Source organism: Ranitomeya variabilis, chromosome 3 (genome assembly GCF_051348905.1).
Source record: "Ranitomeya variabilis isolate aRanVar5 chromosome 3, aRanVar5.hap1, whole genome shotgun sequence".
Taxonomy (NCBI): domain Eukaryota; kingdom Metazoa; phylum Chordata; class Amphibia; order Anura; family Dendrobatidae; genus Ranitomeya; species Ranitomeya variabilis.
Window position 1 is genome coordinate 753,942,151 of NC_135234.1, and position 17,291 is coordinate 753,959,441.

The following is a 17,291-nucleotide window of genomic DNA, read 5'->3' on the forward strand; positions in this document are numbered from 1 at the left end:
TGTGATTTTGTTACTGTATGTGGAGTGGAGACTGTATTGCAGGTTACATGCCTAATATAATGGATTTGCGTACCTCATATTGCTGAGTGTAGTAAGTTAAATACACTAATTATTTTGTTGAGAATATTAAAGTGTCATTATTAAGAAACCAGAATTAAAAAGTGGTGGTTATTTGTGGGTCTGAATCGTAGATTTATAAATTTTCCAGCCACTGATACATAAAGGGCCCATTAAGTAAAAGGAGTATTAGTTGGAGTCCGGAAACAAGTTGCAGAGGTTCTGGAAGACTGAGATCAGGTAGCAGAGGTCCTGGAAGCCGCAGGGGGACAGGAGACGTCCTGGAATCAGCAGGCAGACAGGAGACCAGGACTGGAAGCCGCAGGCGGACAGGAAATGTCCTGGAAGTGATAGACGGAGAAGGAACAGATAGAGGAGATCCTGGAAGACTGGAAACAGGTAGCGGGACTCCAGAGCAACTAGAAACTCTAAATGCCAAGAAGCAGGTGTGTCTTGGTAGACCTTATATTGGTCCAGTCCCAACAGAGTTCAGCTGACTGATTGGGGTAAAGGGAGCAAAGCTTGGATCTGGGACAGGTGTGTGGATTGGGGTGAAGGGAGCAAAGCTTGGATCTGGGACAGGTGTGTAACACACATATACAGACTGTGGCACATATGCTGTAATATATGCACTTGACACAGTAGGATATGACTGCTGCATGAAGGAGTGATTTGTAAATGCTGGAGCTATGAAAAATAAGAATAAAAAAATTGTAAAAAAAAAAAATGCTCCAACATTACAGATATATGAAATAAATTGTTGCATCTTAATGACCCACTAGGAAAGATAAATGTTTTGGGGTTTTTAAATTGCAGATGAATGATGTAGAAGAAAATTGCAAAATGGAATAACTGAATTTTTTTATTTTCCTATTTCTTTTGCTAAAAAAATACTCTGTAATTTATATGGAATGAGACAGAACTCTATTAAACAGGCCACTAAGCAGTTGAACAATTTTTTTCCACTTAAAGAGGACTTTTCACCAATTTATACGCTTGTTAAACTGACCACATCATGGAATCGTGGCTGCAGAGCTGAGTAAAACCTAGTTTTTATTTTTTAATTTCTCCTCTCCGTTGTAGATATATTTGCTTGCAAAGTTTAGGTTGTAATTTATGTTATAGTTCAGCTGGACATTACCAAAGATTTTGATCCCTTCAGGTACTGTGTAGAGATACAGCAGAGCCAAGTTAAGTATCAATGCAAACACTTCCAGATTTCATCGCTCAGTGCTCATTCTCCACTCACACCGACTGCCATGAGATGAGATCTGGAAGTGTTTGTAATGATACATAACTAAGTTCTGCTCTATCTCTATATATTAGAGCAGGTTATGAACCGTACAAGCCATCAAAAAGGTAAAAAATAAAAATCCTTATAATCACCATTCTGGCCCCTCCCTGTCACCTGTCCAGTCCTCAGCGCATCTTCAGATTACTTCCATTCACACTGAAATTCCCTGGGTCTCTTGCGCTTGACCTGGACTTCTTGCTTTGGAGAGGTTGCGGAAGGATTCTGTGCAAGCGTACCACAGCATCACGACGTCATGGTGTGAGCCATGAATTTGCTCGCACAAAGTTGGAACACTCCTCAAAGCTGGAAGCCAGGCCAAGGCAGGAAACTGAACAAGTGTCAAGGATCGAACTGATGACAGTGAAGAGAGGAGGGTCGGAGAGGTGAGCTGTGAGTATAAGGATTTTTTTTTATTTTTTGCGTCTTACATTTATTATGCTCTGAAGTCTAAATACACCCCAGAGCATAATAAGGAATATTAAATTTGTGGAGAATAACTTCTTCGCATAATTTCCTGGGAAAATACGCGCAAACAGGTGAATTCTAATTTTGCCTGATCCGCTCATCTCTAGTGTCAGGTATCGGATTGCCATGGATCTGATATTTATGTTATCCAATGGATTGGTTTTAATATCTTTGTCCTGGACATACCCATTTAACAAGAAACTCACTTTTGGAGTTGTGCAAGTTCTTTAATGCTGAGCAGATCTGTAGGGGGTCCTGGTCTTGGGACCACCACTGTTCGTTCCAAAGACTTCTTGGAAATGCAAAGCTCGGGAGACAAGAGCCCACACGTTGCGGTACGGATGCAATTGAAAGAGCTAAGAGGTCTTTTGAGCGATGGGGGGTGGTCTCAGGTGGTCCCTGCGGTCATCTTCTATCTTGCTAAACACGGGTCAGTTTGTAATATTGTGTGCTGGCTCCAGATATTGGGTAGAAATACTCTGGAAGAGCTGCCAGCATGTGAGTGATGTTTGTAATGTTTAGCAAGATTGACTCTTGTAAGTGAGAGCCGCCGCGGATCGATAAGACTTGACAGTCCTGACGCGTTTCGCTGCCTTCTCTTTACTCAGATGAGATGTTAGATCTCATTAACCTGGCAAAATAGGGTGACCCTGTGTAATCAATACCTGGCATGCTTAGAGAATGTTCCATTATTATTTTCTGCAGAACCTAATTATCTCCCCCTACCCTGAAAAACTGCGCTGAGAGCTGAAGTGTATAGATGGCTCATTATGACTCGTCGTAATAGAATAATCTCGTCACTGAACCGTATGACAGGATTACTTGGCTGCTTGATTTGCAATCTGAAAGTTACGTTCACATTTTACGTATGTGGTGCGGATTTATTTCGCCTCCTATTTGAAACGTTTCTGCAGCAAACTCTTAAGTAAAATCTGTGCTGATTTTGTCGCAGATTTCACCCTCTCTGTAGGAAAGATTGAAATATGTGCTGATTCTGTACACAGGATTGATTTTATTCTGTACAACGCTGTTATGACCCCAATGGCGAGGGTCTCAGAGATATCAGCAAGTCTGCGAAGTACAAAAATCCAGCTCATAGGGCAGTGGTAACTGGGTTGACCATATATCTACTCCTAACGCCAACCCTAGAAGTAGCCGGGGAACATGCCTACGTTGGTCGCTAGATGTCTCGCGCCAGCCGGAGAGCTAACTACCCCTAGAAGAGGAAAACAAAGACCTCTCTTGCCTCCAGAAAAAGGACCCCAAAAGTAGGATACGAGCCCTCCACAAATAATAACGGTGAGGTAAGAGGAAATGACAAACACAGAGATGAACTAGGTTTAGCACAGAGAGGCCCACTTACTAATAGCAGAATATAGTAAGATAACTTATATGGTCAACAAAAACCCTATCAAAAAATCCACGCTGGAGATTCAAGAACCCCCGAACCGTCTAACGGCCCGGGGGGAGAACACCAGCCGCCCTAGAGCTTCCAGCAAGGTCAGGATACAGATTATATACAAGCTGGACAAAAATAGCAAACAAAAACAAATTGCAAAAAGCAAAAAAACAGACTTAGCTTAATGAAGCAGGAACCAGGATCAGTGGACAAGAGCACTACAGATTAGCTCTGATATCAACGTTGCCAGGCATTGAACTGAAGGTCCAGGGAGCTTATATAGCAACACCCCTGACCTAACGACCCAGGTGAGCATAAAAGGAATGACAGACATACCCAGAGTCAAATCCCTAGTAGCCACTAGAGGGAGCCAAAAAGTAAATTCACAACAGTACCCCCCCCTTAGTGAGGGGTCACCGAACCCTCACCAAGACCACCAGGGCGATCAGGATGAGCGGCGTGAAAGGCACGAACTAAATCGGCCGCATGCACATCAGAGGCGACCACCCAGGAATTATCCTCCTGACCATAGCCCTTCCACTTGACCAGGTACTGAAGCCTCCGCCTGGAGAGACGAGAATCTAAGATCTTCTCCACCACGTACTCCAACTCGCCCTCAACCAACACCGGAGCAGGAGGCTCAGCAGAAGGAACCACAGGCACAACGTACCGCCGCAACAAGGACCTATGAAATACGTTGTGAATGGCAAACGACACCGGAAGATCCAGGCGAAAGGATACAGGATTAAGGATCTCCAATATCTTGTAAGGACCAATGAATCGAGGCTTAAATTTGGGAGAGGAGACCTTCATAGGAACAAATCGAGAAGACAGCCATACCAAATCCCCAACACGAAGTCGGGGACCCACACCGCGGCGGCGGTTGGCAAAACGCTGAGCCTTCTCCTGTGACAACTTCAAGTTGTCCACCACATGATTCCAGATCCGCTGCAACCTATCCACCACAGAATCCACCCCAGGACAGTCAGAAGGCTCCACATGTCCCGAGGAAAAACGAGGGTGGAAACCAGAGTTGCAGAAAAATAGCGAAACCAAGGTGGCAGAACTAGCCCGATTATTAAGGGCAAATTCAGCCAACGGCAAGAAGGTCACCCAATCATCCTGATCAGAAGAGACAAAACACCTCAAATACGCCTCCAGAGTCTGATTAGTTTGTTCCGTTTGTCCGTTAGTCTGTGGATGAAAAGCGGACGAAAACGACAAATCTATGCCCATCCTACCACAAAAGGATCGCCAGAACCTGGAAACAAACTGGGATCTTCTGTCCGACACAATATTCTCAGGAATGCCGTGCAAACGAACCACGTTCTGGAAGAACACAGGAACCAGATCAGAAGAGGAAGGCAGTTTGGGCAAAGGAACCAGATGGACCATCTTGGAGAAACGATCACATATCACCCAGATGACAGACATGCCCTGAGACACCGGAAGATCCGAAATGAAATCCATAGAGATGTGTGTCCAAGGTCTCTTCGGGACAGGCAAGGGCAAGAGCAACCCGCTGGCACGAGAACAGCAAGGCTTAGCTCGAGCACAAGTACCACAGGACTGCACAAATGACCGCACATCTCTTGACAAGGAAGGCCACCAAAAGGACCTGGCCACCAGATCTCTGGTGCCAAAAATTCCCGGGTGCCCTGCCAACACTGAGGAATGAACCTCGGAAATGACTCTGCTGGTCCATTTAGCAGGCTCAAACAATCTGTCAGGTGGACAAGAGTCAGGCCTACCAGCCTGAAATCTCTGCAACACACGTCGCAGATCTGGAGAAATAGCTGACAGGATAACTCCTTCCTTAAGAATACCCACAGTGTTGTGAAATTGGATTTTGGGCTCCCCCGGTGGCCACTGGTGGAATTGAACTGGTGTGCATCATCCCCTCTGTTCACCTGTTTCCATCAGGATGTGGGAGTCGCTATTTAACCTTGCTCCTCTGTCACTTCCATGCCAGTCAACATTGTAATCAGAAGCCTTTCTGTGCATGTTCCTGCTGCTAGACAACTCCCAGCTAAGTTGGACTTTAGTCCTCGTTTGTTTTTGCATTTTGTTCCAGTTCACAGCTGTAGTTTCGTTTCTGTGTCTGGAAAGCTCTTGTGATCTGAAATTGCCACTCTGATGTTATGAGTTAATACTAGAGTCTTAAAGTAATTTCAGGATGGTATTTTGATAGGGTTTTCAGCTGACCATGAAAGTGCCCTTTCTGTCTTCCTGCTATCTAGTAAGCGGACCTCAATTTTGCTAAACCTATTTTCATACTACGTTTGTCATTTCATCTAAAATCACCGCCAATATATGTGGGGGCCTCTGTCTGCCTATCGGGGAAATTTCTCTAGAGGTGAGCCAGGACTATATTTTCCTCTGCCAGGATTAGTTAGTCCTCCGGCCGGCGCTGGGCGTCTAGGGATAAAAAACGTAGGCAACGCTACCCGGCTACTGTTAGTTGTGCGGCAGGTTTAGTTCATGGTCAGTTTAGTTTCCATCCTTCCAAGAGCTAGTACTTATGTTTGCTGGGCTATGTTCTCTTGCCATTGAGAACCATAACAGTTTGACCGGCCAAAAAGGGTTAAATTAATTGACAGAGAAAGGAGAGAAAAGAGAAGTCTGCTGAAGATTTTTTTTTTTTTTTTTTTTCCCCCTTCCCTTCAGTTCTGAGTGTGCTTGTAATTGAATCTCTTGCAAGTCTGCCTATATTGCAGCCTTTCTCTCTCTCTCTCTCCTTCTAATCCTGGAATGGCTCTGTGTTCACCTGTTTAAAATGGATATTCAGAGTTTAGCTGCAGGTTTGAATAATCTCACCACGAAAGTTCAAAATTTACAAGATTTTGTTGTTCATGTTCCTATATCTGAACCTAGAATTCCTTTGCCTGAATTTTTCTCGGGGAATAGATCTTGCTTTCAAAATTTTAAAAATAATTGCAAGTTGTTTTTGTCCCTGAAATCTCGCTCTGCTGGAGATCCTGCTCAGCAGGTCAGGATTGTGATTTCCTTGCTCCGGGGCGACCCTCAGGATTGGGCTTTTGCATTGGCTCCAGGGGATCCTGCGTTGCTCAATGTGGATGCGTTTTTTCTGGCCTTGGGGTTGCTTTATGAGGAACCTCAGTTAGAACTTCAGGCGGAAAAGGCCTTGATGTCCCTATCTCAGGGGCAAGACGAAGCTGAAATATACTGCCAGAAATTCCGTAAATGGGCTGTGCTTACTCAGTGGAATGAGTGCGCCCTGGCGGCGAATTTCAGAGAGGGTCTCTCTGATGCCATTAAGGATGTTATGGTGGGGTTCCCTGTGCCTGCGGGTCTGAATGAGTCCATGACAATGGCTATCCAGATCGATAGGCGTCTGCGGGAGCGCAAACCTGTGCACCATTTGGCGGTGTCTACTGAGAAGACGCCAGAGAATATGCAATGTGATAGAATTCTGTCCAGAAGTGAACGGCAGAATTTAAGACGAAAAAATGGGTTGTGCTTCTATTGCGGTGATTCAACTCATGTTATATCAGCATGCTCTAAGCGTACTAAGAAGCTTGATAAGTCTGTTTCAATTGGCACTTTACAGTCTAAGTTTATTCTATCTGTGACCCTGATTTGTTCTTTATCATCTATTACCGCGGATGCCTATGTCGACTCTGGCGCCGCTTTGAGTCTTATGGATTGGTCCTTTGCCAAACGCTGTGGGTATGATTTGGAGCCTCTTGAAACTCCTATACCCCTGAAGGGGATTGACTCCACCCCATTGGCTAGTAATAAACCACAATACTGGACACAAGTAACTATGCGGATTAATCCGGATCATCAGGAGATTATTCGCTTTCTTGTGCTGTATAACCTACATGATGTGTTGGTGCTTGGATTGCCATGGCTGCAATCTCATAACCCAGTCCTTGACTGGAAAGCTATGTCTGTGTTAAGCTGGGGATGTAAGGGGACGCATGGGGACGTACCTGTGGTTTCCATTTCATCATCTATTCCCTCTGAGATTCCTGAATTCTTGACTGAATTTCGTGACGTTTTTGAAGAACCTAAGCTTGGTTCATTACCTCCGCACCGGGAGTGCGATTGTGCCATAGATTTGATTCCGGGTAGTAAATACCCTAAGGGTCGTTTATTTAATCTGTCTGTGCCTGAACATGCTGCTATGCGAGAATATATAAAGGAGTCCTTGGAAAAGGGACATATTCGTCCTTCGTCATCTCCCTTAGGAGCCGTTTTTTTCTTTGTGGCTAAGAAAGATGGCTCTTTGAGACCGTGTATTGATTATCGGCTTTTGAATAAAATCACGGTTAAATATCAATATCCGTTGCCACTGCTGACTGATTTGTTTGCTCGCATAAAGGGGGCCAAGTGGTTCTCTAAGATAGATCTCCGTGGGGCGTATAATTTGGTGCGAATTAAGCAGGGGGATGAGTGGAAGACCGCATTTAATACGCCCGAGGGCCACTTTGAGTATTTGGTGATGCCTTTTGGTCTTTCAAATGCCCCTTCAGTCTTTCAGTCCTTTATGCATGACATTTTCCGTGATTATTTGGATAAATTTATGATTGTGTATCTGGATGATATTTTGATTTTTTCGGATGACTGGGACTCTCATGTCCAGCAGGTCAGGAGGGTTTTTCAGGTTTTGCGGTCTAATTCCTTGTGTGTGAAGGGTTCTAAGTGCGTTTTTGGGGTTCAAAAGATTTCCTTTTTGGGATATATTTTTTCCCCCTCTTCCATCGAGATGGATCCTGTCAAGGTTCAGGCTATTTGTGATTGGACGCAACCCTCTTCTCTTAAGAGTCTTCAGAAATTTTTGGGCTTTGCTAACTTTTATCGTCGATTTATTGCTGGTTTTTCTGATGTTGTTAAACCATTGACTGATTTGACTAAGAAGGGTGCTGATGTTGCTGATTGGTCCCCTGCTGCTGTGGAGGCCTTTCGGGAGCTTAAGCGCCGCTTTTCTTCCGCCCCTGTGTTGCGTCAGCCTGATGTTGCTCTTCCTTTTCAGGTTGAGGTCGACGCTTCTGAAATCGGAGCTGGGGCAGTTTTGTCGCAGAGAAGTTCCGATTGTTCCGTGATGAGACCTTGTGCCTTTTTCTCGCGTAAATTTTCGCCCGCCGAGCGGAATTATGATGTTGGGAATCGGGAGCTTTTGGCCATGAAGTGGGCTTTTGAGGAGTGGCGTCATTGGCTTGAGGGGGCTAGACATCAGGTGGTGGTATTGACTGACCACAAAAATCTAATTTATCTTGAGTCCGCCAGACGCCTGAATCCTAGACAGGCGCGCTGGTCGTTGTTTTTCTCTCGGTTTAATTTTGTGGTGTCCTACCTGCCGGGTTCTAAGAATGTTAAGGCGGATGCCCTTTCTAGGAGTTTTGAGCCTGACTCCCCTGGTAACTCTGAACCTACAGGTATCCTTAAGGATGGAGTGATATTGTCTGCCGTTTCTCCAGACCTGCGGCGGGCCTTGCAGGAGTTTCAGGCGGATAGACCTGATCGTTGCCCACCTGGTAGACTGTTTGTTCCTGATGATTGGACCAGTAAAGTCATTTCTGAGGTTCATTCTTCTGCGTTGACAGGTCATCCTGGAATCTTTGGTACCAGGGATTTGGTGGCAAGGTCCTTCTGGTGGCCTTCCCTGTCTCGAGATGTGCGAGGCTTTGTGCAGTCTTGTGACGTTTGTGCTCGGGCCAAGCCTTGTTGTTCTCGGGCTAGTGGATTGTTGTTGCCCTTGCCTATCCCGAAGAGGCCCTGGACGCACATCTCGATGGATTTTATTTCGGATCTTCCTGTTTCTCAGAAGATGTCTGTCATCTGGGTGGTGTGTGACCGTTTCTCTAAGATGGTCCATTTGGTTCCCCTGCCTAAGTTGCCTTCTTCTTCCGAGTTGGTTCCTCTGTTTTTTCAAAATGTGGTCCGTTTGCATGGTATTCCGGAGAATATCGTTTCTGACAGAGGAACCCAGTTCGTGTCTAGATTTTGGCGAGCATTCTGTGCTAGGATGGGCATAGATTTGTCTTTCTCGTCTGCTTTCCATCCTCAGACTAATGGCCAGACCGAGCGGACGAATCAGACCTTGGAGACATATTTGAGGTGTTTTGTGTCTGCAGATCAGGATGATTGGGTTGCTTTTTTGCCTTTAGCGGAGTTTGCCCTCAATAATCGGGCCAGCTCTGCCACCTTGGTGTCTCCTTTTTTCTGTAATTCGGGGTTTCACCCTCGATTTTCTTCTGGTCAGGTGGAATCTTCGGATTGTCCTGGAGTGGATGCTGTGGTGGAGAGGTTGCATCAGATTTGGGGGCAGGTAGTGGACAATTTGAAGTTGTCCCAGGAGAAGACTCAGCTTTTTGCCAACCGCCGGCGTCGGGTTGGTCCTCGGCTTTGTGTTGGGGACTTGGTGTGGTTGTCTTCTCGTTTTGTCCCTATGAGGGTTTCTTCTCCTAAGTTTAAGCCTCGGTTCATCGGCCCGTACAAGATATTGGAGATTCTTAACCCTGTGTCCTTCCGTTTGGACCTCCCTGCATCTTTTTCTATTCATAATGTTTTTCATCGGTCATTGTTGCGCAGGTATGAGGTACCGGTTGTGCCTTCCGTTGAGCCTCCTGCTCCGGTGTTGGTTGAGGGCGAGTTGGAGTACGTTGTGGAAAAAATCTTGGACTCCCGTGTTTCCAGACGGAAACTCCAGTATCTGGTCAAATGGAAGGGATACGGTCAGGAGGATAATTCTTGGGTGACTGCCTCTGATGTTCATGCCTCCGATCTGGTCCGTGCCTTTCATAGGGCTCATCCTGATCGCCCTGGTGGTTCTGGTGAGGGTTCGGTGCCCCCTCCTTGAGGGGGGGGTACTGTTGTGAAATTGGATTTTGGGCTCCCCCGGTGGCCACTGGTGGAATTGAACTGGTGTGCATCATCCCCTCTGTTCACCTGTTTCCATCAGGATGTGGGAGTCGCTATTTAACCTTGCTCCTCTGTCACTTCCATGCCGGTCAACATTGTAATCAGAAGCCTTTCTGTGCATGTTCCTGCTGCTAGACAACTCCCAGCTAAGTTGGACTTTAGTCCTCGTTTGTTTTTGCATTTTGTTCCAGTTCACAGCTGTAGTTTCGTTTCTGTGTCTGGAAAGCTCTTGTGATCTGAAATTGCCACTCTGATGTTATGAGTTAATACTAGAGTCTTAAAGTAATTTCAGGATGGTATTTTGATAGGGTTTTCAGCTGACCATGAAAGTGCCCTTTCTGTCTTCCTGCTATCTAGTAAGCGGACCTCAATTTTGCTAAACCTATTTTCATACTACGTTTGTCATTTCATCTAAAATCACCGCCAATATATGTGGGGGCCTCTGTCTGCCTATCGGGGAAATTTCTCTAGAGGTGAGCCAGGACTATATTTTCCTCTGCCAGGATTAGTTAGTCCTCCGGCCGGCGCTGGGCGTCTAGGGATAAAAAACGTAGGCAACGCTACCCGGCTACTGTTAGTTGTGCGGCAGGTTTAGTTCATGGTCAGTTTAGTTTCCATCCTTCCAAGAGCTAGTACTTATGTTTGCTGGGCTATGTTCTCTTGCCATTGAGAACCATAACACCACAGGTTCAGCGACTCCAGGAGCATCAGGCACAAAGCTCCTAGACAGAGCATCGGCCTTCACATTCTTAGAACCTGGTAAATACGAAACCACAAAGTCAAAACGGGAGAAAAACAATGACCAGCGGGCCTGTCTAGGATTCAGGCGTTTAGCAGACTCGAGGTACATCAGATTTTTGTGATCAGTCAAGACCACCACACGATGCTTAGCACCCTCGAGCCAATGACGCCACTCCTCAAATGCCCACTTCATGGCCAACAACTCCCGATTGCCCACATCATAATTTCGCTCTGCCGGCGAAAACTTCCTAGAGAAAAAGGCACAAGGTCTCATAGTAGAGCAACCAGGGCCTCTCTGCGACAAAACGGCCCCTGCCCCAATCTCCGAAGCATCCACTTCAACCTGAAAGGGAAGTGAGACATCAGGCTGGCACAAAACAGGCGCTGAAGTAAACCGGCGCTTCAACTCCTGGAAAGCCTCCACGGCAGCAGGAGCCCAGTTAGCCACATCAGAGCCTTTCTTGGTCATATCCGTCAACGGTTTAACAACGCTAGAAAAATTAGCGATAAAACGACAGTAGAAGTTAGCAAAACCCAAGAACTTCTGAAGACTCTTAACTGACGAGGGTTGAGTCCAATCATGAATAGCTCGAACCTTGACTGGGTCCATCTCCACAGCAGAAGGGGAAAAAATGAACCCCAAAAAGGGAACCTTCTGTACACCAAAGAGACACTTTGAGCCTTTAACAAACAAAGAATTTTCACGCAAAATCTTGAAAACCATCCTGACCTGTTCCACATGCGAGTCCCAATCATCAGAAAAAACCAGAATATCATCCAGATAAACGATCAAAAATTTATCCAGATACTTCCGGAAAATGTCATGCATAAAGGACTGAAAAACTGAAGGTGCATTAGAGAGCCCAAATGGCATCACCAAGTACTCAAAATGACCTTCGGGCGTATTGAATGCGGTTTTCCATTCATCTCCTTGCTTAATGCGCACAAGGTTGTACGCACCACGAAGGTCTATCTTGGTGAACCACTTGGCACCTTTAATCCGGGCAAACAAGTCTGACAACAACGGCAAAGGATACTGAAATTTGACAGTGATCTTATTCAAAAGCCGATAGTCAATACAAGGCCTCAAAGATCCGTCCTTTTTAGCCACAAAAAAGAATCCCGCACCAAGAGGGGAAGAAGAAGGACGGATATGCCCCTTCTCCAGAGACTCCTTGATATATGAACGCATCGCGGTATGTTCAGGTACCGACAGATTAAACAGTCTTCCCTTAGGAAACTTACTGCCTGGAATCAAATCTATTGCACAGTCACATTCCCTATGAGGAGGCAATGCACTTAACCTAGACTCGCTGAAGACATCCTGATAATCAGACAAATACGCCGGAACTTCCGAAGGCGTAGAAGTAGCAATAGACACGGGCAGGGAATCTCCATGAATTCCATGACAGCCCCAACTTGACACTGACATTGCCTTCCAGTCCAAGACTGGATTATGGGTCTGTAACCATGGCAACCCCAAAACAACCAAATCATGCATTTTATGCAGAACAAGAAAACGTATCACCTCCCGATGTTCAGGAGTCATGCACATGGTAACCTGTGTCCAAAACTGCGGTTTATTTTCTGCCAATGGCGTAGCGTCAATACCCCTAAGAGGGATAGGATTTTCTAATGGCTCAAGAACAAAACCGCAACGCTTGGCAAATGACAGATCCATAAGACTCAGGGCAGCACCTGAATCTACAAATGCCACGACAGGATACGATGACAGTGAGCAAATCAAAGTTACAGATAGAATGAACTTAGGTTGCAAATTACCAATGGCGACAGGACTAACAACCTTAGTAAGACGCTTAGAGCATGCTGAGATAACATGTGCAGAATCACCACAGTAGTAACACAAGCCATTCTGGCGTCTATGAATTTTCCGCTCATTTCTAGTCAGGATTCTATCACATTGCATTAAATCAGGTGCCTGTTCAGATAACACCATGAGGGAATTTGCAGTTTTGCGCTCCCGCAACCGCCGGTCAATTTGAATCGCCAGGGCCATGGAATCATTCAGACCTGTGGGAATGGGAAAACCCACCATCACATTCTTAATGGCTTCAGAAAGGCCATTTCTAAAATTTGCAGCCAATGCACACTCGTTCCACTGGGTCAGCACGGACCATTTCCGAAATTTTTGGCAATACACCTCAGCCTCGTCCTGGCCCTGAGACATAGCCAGCAAGGCTTTTTCTGCCTGAATCTCAAGATTGGGTTCCTCATAAAGCAAACCGAGTGCCAGAAAAAACGCATCAATATCAGCCAATGCCGGATCTCCTGGCGCCAGCGAGAAAGCCCAATCCTGAGGGTCGCCCCGTAAAAAAGAAATAACAATTTTCACTTGTTGAGCGGAGTCTCCAGAGGAACAGGGTCTCAGGGACAAAAACAATTTACAATTATTCCTGAAATTTCTAAACTTAAATCCATCTCCGGAAAACAGTTCAGGAATCGGTATCTTAGGTTCTGACATAGGACTTCTGATAACATAATCTTGTATGCCCTGCACACGAGCAGCAAGCTGGTCCACACTTGTAATCAAGGTCTGGACATTCATGTCTGCAGCAATCACAAGCCACTCAGAGGTAAAGGGGAAAAGAAAAAAAAATGAGAGAGAGAAAAAAAACCTCAGAGCTTTCTTTCTTATAATCCCACTTCTGCAATGCATTTAACATTTATTACTGGCCTGGCAAACTGTTATGACCCCAATGGCGAGGGTCTCAGAGATATCAGCAAGTCTGCGAAGTACAAAAATCCAGCTCATAGGGCAGTGGTAACTGGGTTGACCATATATCTACTCCTAACGCCAACCCTAGAAGTAGCCGGGGAACATGCCTACGTTGGTCGCTAGATGTCTCGCGCCAGCCGGAGAGCTAACTACCCCTAGAAGAGGAAAACAAAGACCTCTCTTGCCTCCAGAAAAAGGACCCCAAAAGTAGGATACGAGCCCTCCACAAATAATAACGGTGAGGTAAGAGGAAATGACAAACACAGAGATGAACTAGGTTTAGCACAGAGAGGCCCACTTACTAATAGCAGAATATAGTAAGATAACTTATATGGTCAACAAAAACCCTATCAAAAAATCCACGCTGGAGATTCAAGAACCCCCGAACCGTCTAACGGCCCGGGGGGAGAACACCAGCCGCCCTAGAGCTTCCAGCAAGGTCAGGATACAGATTATCCCCTTAACGACCGCCGATACGCCTTTTAACGGCGGCCGCTAAGGGTACTTAATCCACAGCGCCGTTAATTAACGGCGCTGTGGAAAAAGTGAATAGCGCCCCCCAGAGTCGGATTTTCTCTGGGGTCTCGGTTGCCGAGGGTAGCCGAGACCCCAGAGAACATGATTCGGGGAGTTTTTACAGACCCCCGAGTTGCGATCGCCGGTAATTAACCGTTTACCGGCGGTCGCAACAAAAAAAAAAAACGCGATTTGCCGTTTAATTTCTCTGTCCTCCGATGTGATCGCACATCGGAGGACAGAGAAATGTGGTCCCCGATGGCCCCCAATAGCCCCCCAATACTTACCTACCTCCCCCGGTGCTCCTCGTGTCTCCCCATGGGCGCCGCCATCTTTTTTCCGGGAAAAAATGGCGGGCGCACGCGCAGTGCGCCCGCCGCCCGGCACCCGGATGTTCTTTGGGGTCTCGGCTGCCGGGGGTAGCCGAGACCCCAAAGAACATGATCGGGGTCGGTTTGCACCGACCCCTGCTTTGCGATCGCCGGTAATTAACAGTTTACCGGCGACCGCAAAAAAAAAAAAAAAAAAAAAAAAAAGCGATCAGTTATTTCTCTGTCCTCTGATGTGATCGCACATCAGAGGACAGAGAAATAGGGGGATTCGGGGACCCTATCATACTCACCCGGGGTCCCTGGGTCCTCTTCTGTCTTCTCCTGCCAGCCGCCTTTTTCATCATGGCGGGCGCATGCGCAGTGCGCCCGCCATCTGCTGCCATCTGCCGGCCGGCAGGAGAAGACAAGTTGGGGCTAAAATTAGGGTTAGGGTTAGGGTTAGAGTTAGAGTTAGAGTTAGGGTTAGGGTTAGGGTTAGGGTTAGGGTTAGAGTTAGGGTTAGAGTTAGGGTTAGAGTTAGGGTTAGGGTTAGGGTTGGGGCTAAATTTAGGGTTAGGGTTAGGGCTAGGGTTAGAGTTAGGCTACTTTCACACTAGCGTTTTTTGGCTTCCGTCGCAATGCGTCGTTGGAGAAAAAACGCATCCTGCAAAAGTGCTTGCAGGATGCGTTTTTTCTCCATTGGCTTGCATTAGCGACGCATTGCGACGGATTGCCACATGTCGCATCCGTCGTGCGACGGATGCGTCGTGCTTCGGCGGACCGTCGACACAAAAAAAACTGCATGTAACTTTTTTGTGCGACGTGTCCGCCATTTCCGACCGCGCATGCGTGGCCGGAACTCCGCCCCCGCCTCCCCGCACCTCACAATGGGGCAGCGGATGCGTTGAAAAAACAGCATCCGCTGCACCCGTTGTGCGGCGCTTACAACGCTAGCGTCGGTACGTCGGCCCGACACACTGCGATGGGCCGAGTACGACGCTAGTGTGAAAGTAGCCTTAGGCTTCTTTCACACTTGCGTCGGTACGGGGCGGTCGCAATGCGTCGGCCCGATGTACCGACGCACGTTGTGAAAATTGTGCACAACGTGGGCAGCGGATGCAGTTTTTCAACGCATCCGCTGCCCAGTCTATGTCCTGGGGAGGAGGGGGCAGAGTTACGGCCACGCATCCGCGGAAATGGCGGACGCGACGTACAAAAAAAAGGTTACATTGAACTTTTTTTGTGACGACGGGGGCTAAAGTTATGGTTAGGGTTGGGGCTAAAGTTAGGGTTGGGGCTAAAGTTAGGGTTAGAGTTGGGATTAGGGTTAGCGTTTGGATTAGGGTTGGGATTAGTGTTACGTTTGGGATTAGGGTTGGGATTAGGGTTAGGGTTGGGATTAGGGTTAGGGGTGTGTTGGATTTAGGGTTTTGATTAGGGTTATGGTTAGGGTTGAGATTAGGGCTGTTTTGGGGTTAGGGTTGTGATTATCGTTAGGGTTGTGATTAGGATTATGGATCGGGTTGAGATTAGGGTTAGGGCTGTGTTGGGGTTAGGGTTGGAGTTAGAATTGGGGGGTTTCCACTGTTTAGGTACATCAGGGGGTCTCCAAACACGACAGCCAATTTTGCGCTAAAAAAGTCAAATGGTACTCCCTCCCTTCTGAGCTCTGCCGTGCGCCCAAACAGTGGTTTACCCCCACATATGGGGCATCAGCGTACTCGGGATAAATTGGACAACAACTTTTGGGGTCCAATTTCTCCTGTTACCCTTGTGAAAATAAAAACTTGGGGGCTAAAAATCTTTTTTGTTGGAAAAAAATATATTTTTTTATTTTCACTACTCTGCATTATAAATTTCTGTGAAGCACTTGAGCTTTCAAAGTTCTCACCACATATCTAGATAAGTTCCTTAGGGGGTCTAGTTTCCAAAATTTGGTCACTTGTGGGGGTTTCTACTGTTTAGGTACATTAGGGGTCTGCAAACGCAACATAACGCCCGCAGACAATTCTATCAAAGTCTGCATTCCAAAATGGCGCTCCTTCCCTTCCGAGCTCTGCCGTGCGCCCAAACAGTGGTTTACCCCCACATATGGGGTACCAGCATACTCAGGACAAATTGGACAACAACTTTTGGGGTCCAATTTCTCTTGTTACCCTTGTGAAAATAAAAATTTGGGGGCTAAAAAAATCTTTTTTGTGGGAAAAAAAATATTTTTTATTTTCACTACTCTGCATTATAAACTTCTGTGAAGCACTTGGGCATTCAAAGTTCTCACCACATATCTAGATAAGTTCCTTGGGGGGTCTATTTTCCAAAATGGGGTCACTTGTTGGGGGTTTCTACTGTTTAGGTACATTAGGGGTCTGCAAACGCAACATAACGCCCGCAGACAATTCTATCAAAGTCTGCATTCCAAAATGGCACTCCTTCCCTTCCGAGCTCTGCCGTGCGCCCAAACAGTGGTTTACCCCCACATATGGGGTACCAGCATACTCAGGACAAATTGGACAACAACTTTTGGGGTCCAATTTCTCTTGTTACCCTTGTGAAAATAAAAACTTGGGGGCTAAAAAATCTTTATTGTTAAAAAATATATATTTTTTATTTTCACGACTCTGCATTATAAACTTCTGTGATGCACTTGGGCATTCAAAGTTCTCACTACACATCTAGATAAGTTCCATGGGGGGTCTAGTTTCCAAAATGGGGTCACTTTTGGGGGGTTTCTGCTGTTTAGGCACATCAGGGGCTCTCCAAACGCGACATGGCGTCCGATCTCAATTCCAGTCAATTTTGCATTGAAAAGTCAAATGGCGCTCCTTTGCTTCCGAGCTCAGCCATGCGCCCAAACAGTGGTTTACCCCCACATATAGGGTGTCG

The 17,291-nt window shown here is 46.4% G+C and overlaps 1 protein-coding gene across 9 annotated transcripts in view; it reads left to right on the forward strand.

Annotated features, from left to right (window-relative positions):
* The window catches only part of DLG2 (discs large MAGUK scaffold protein 2), a 1,278,757-nt gene that overhangs the window by 393,431 nt on the left and 868,035 nt on the right, over positions 1-17,291 (forward strand). The window lies entirely within an intron of this gene.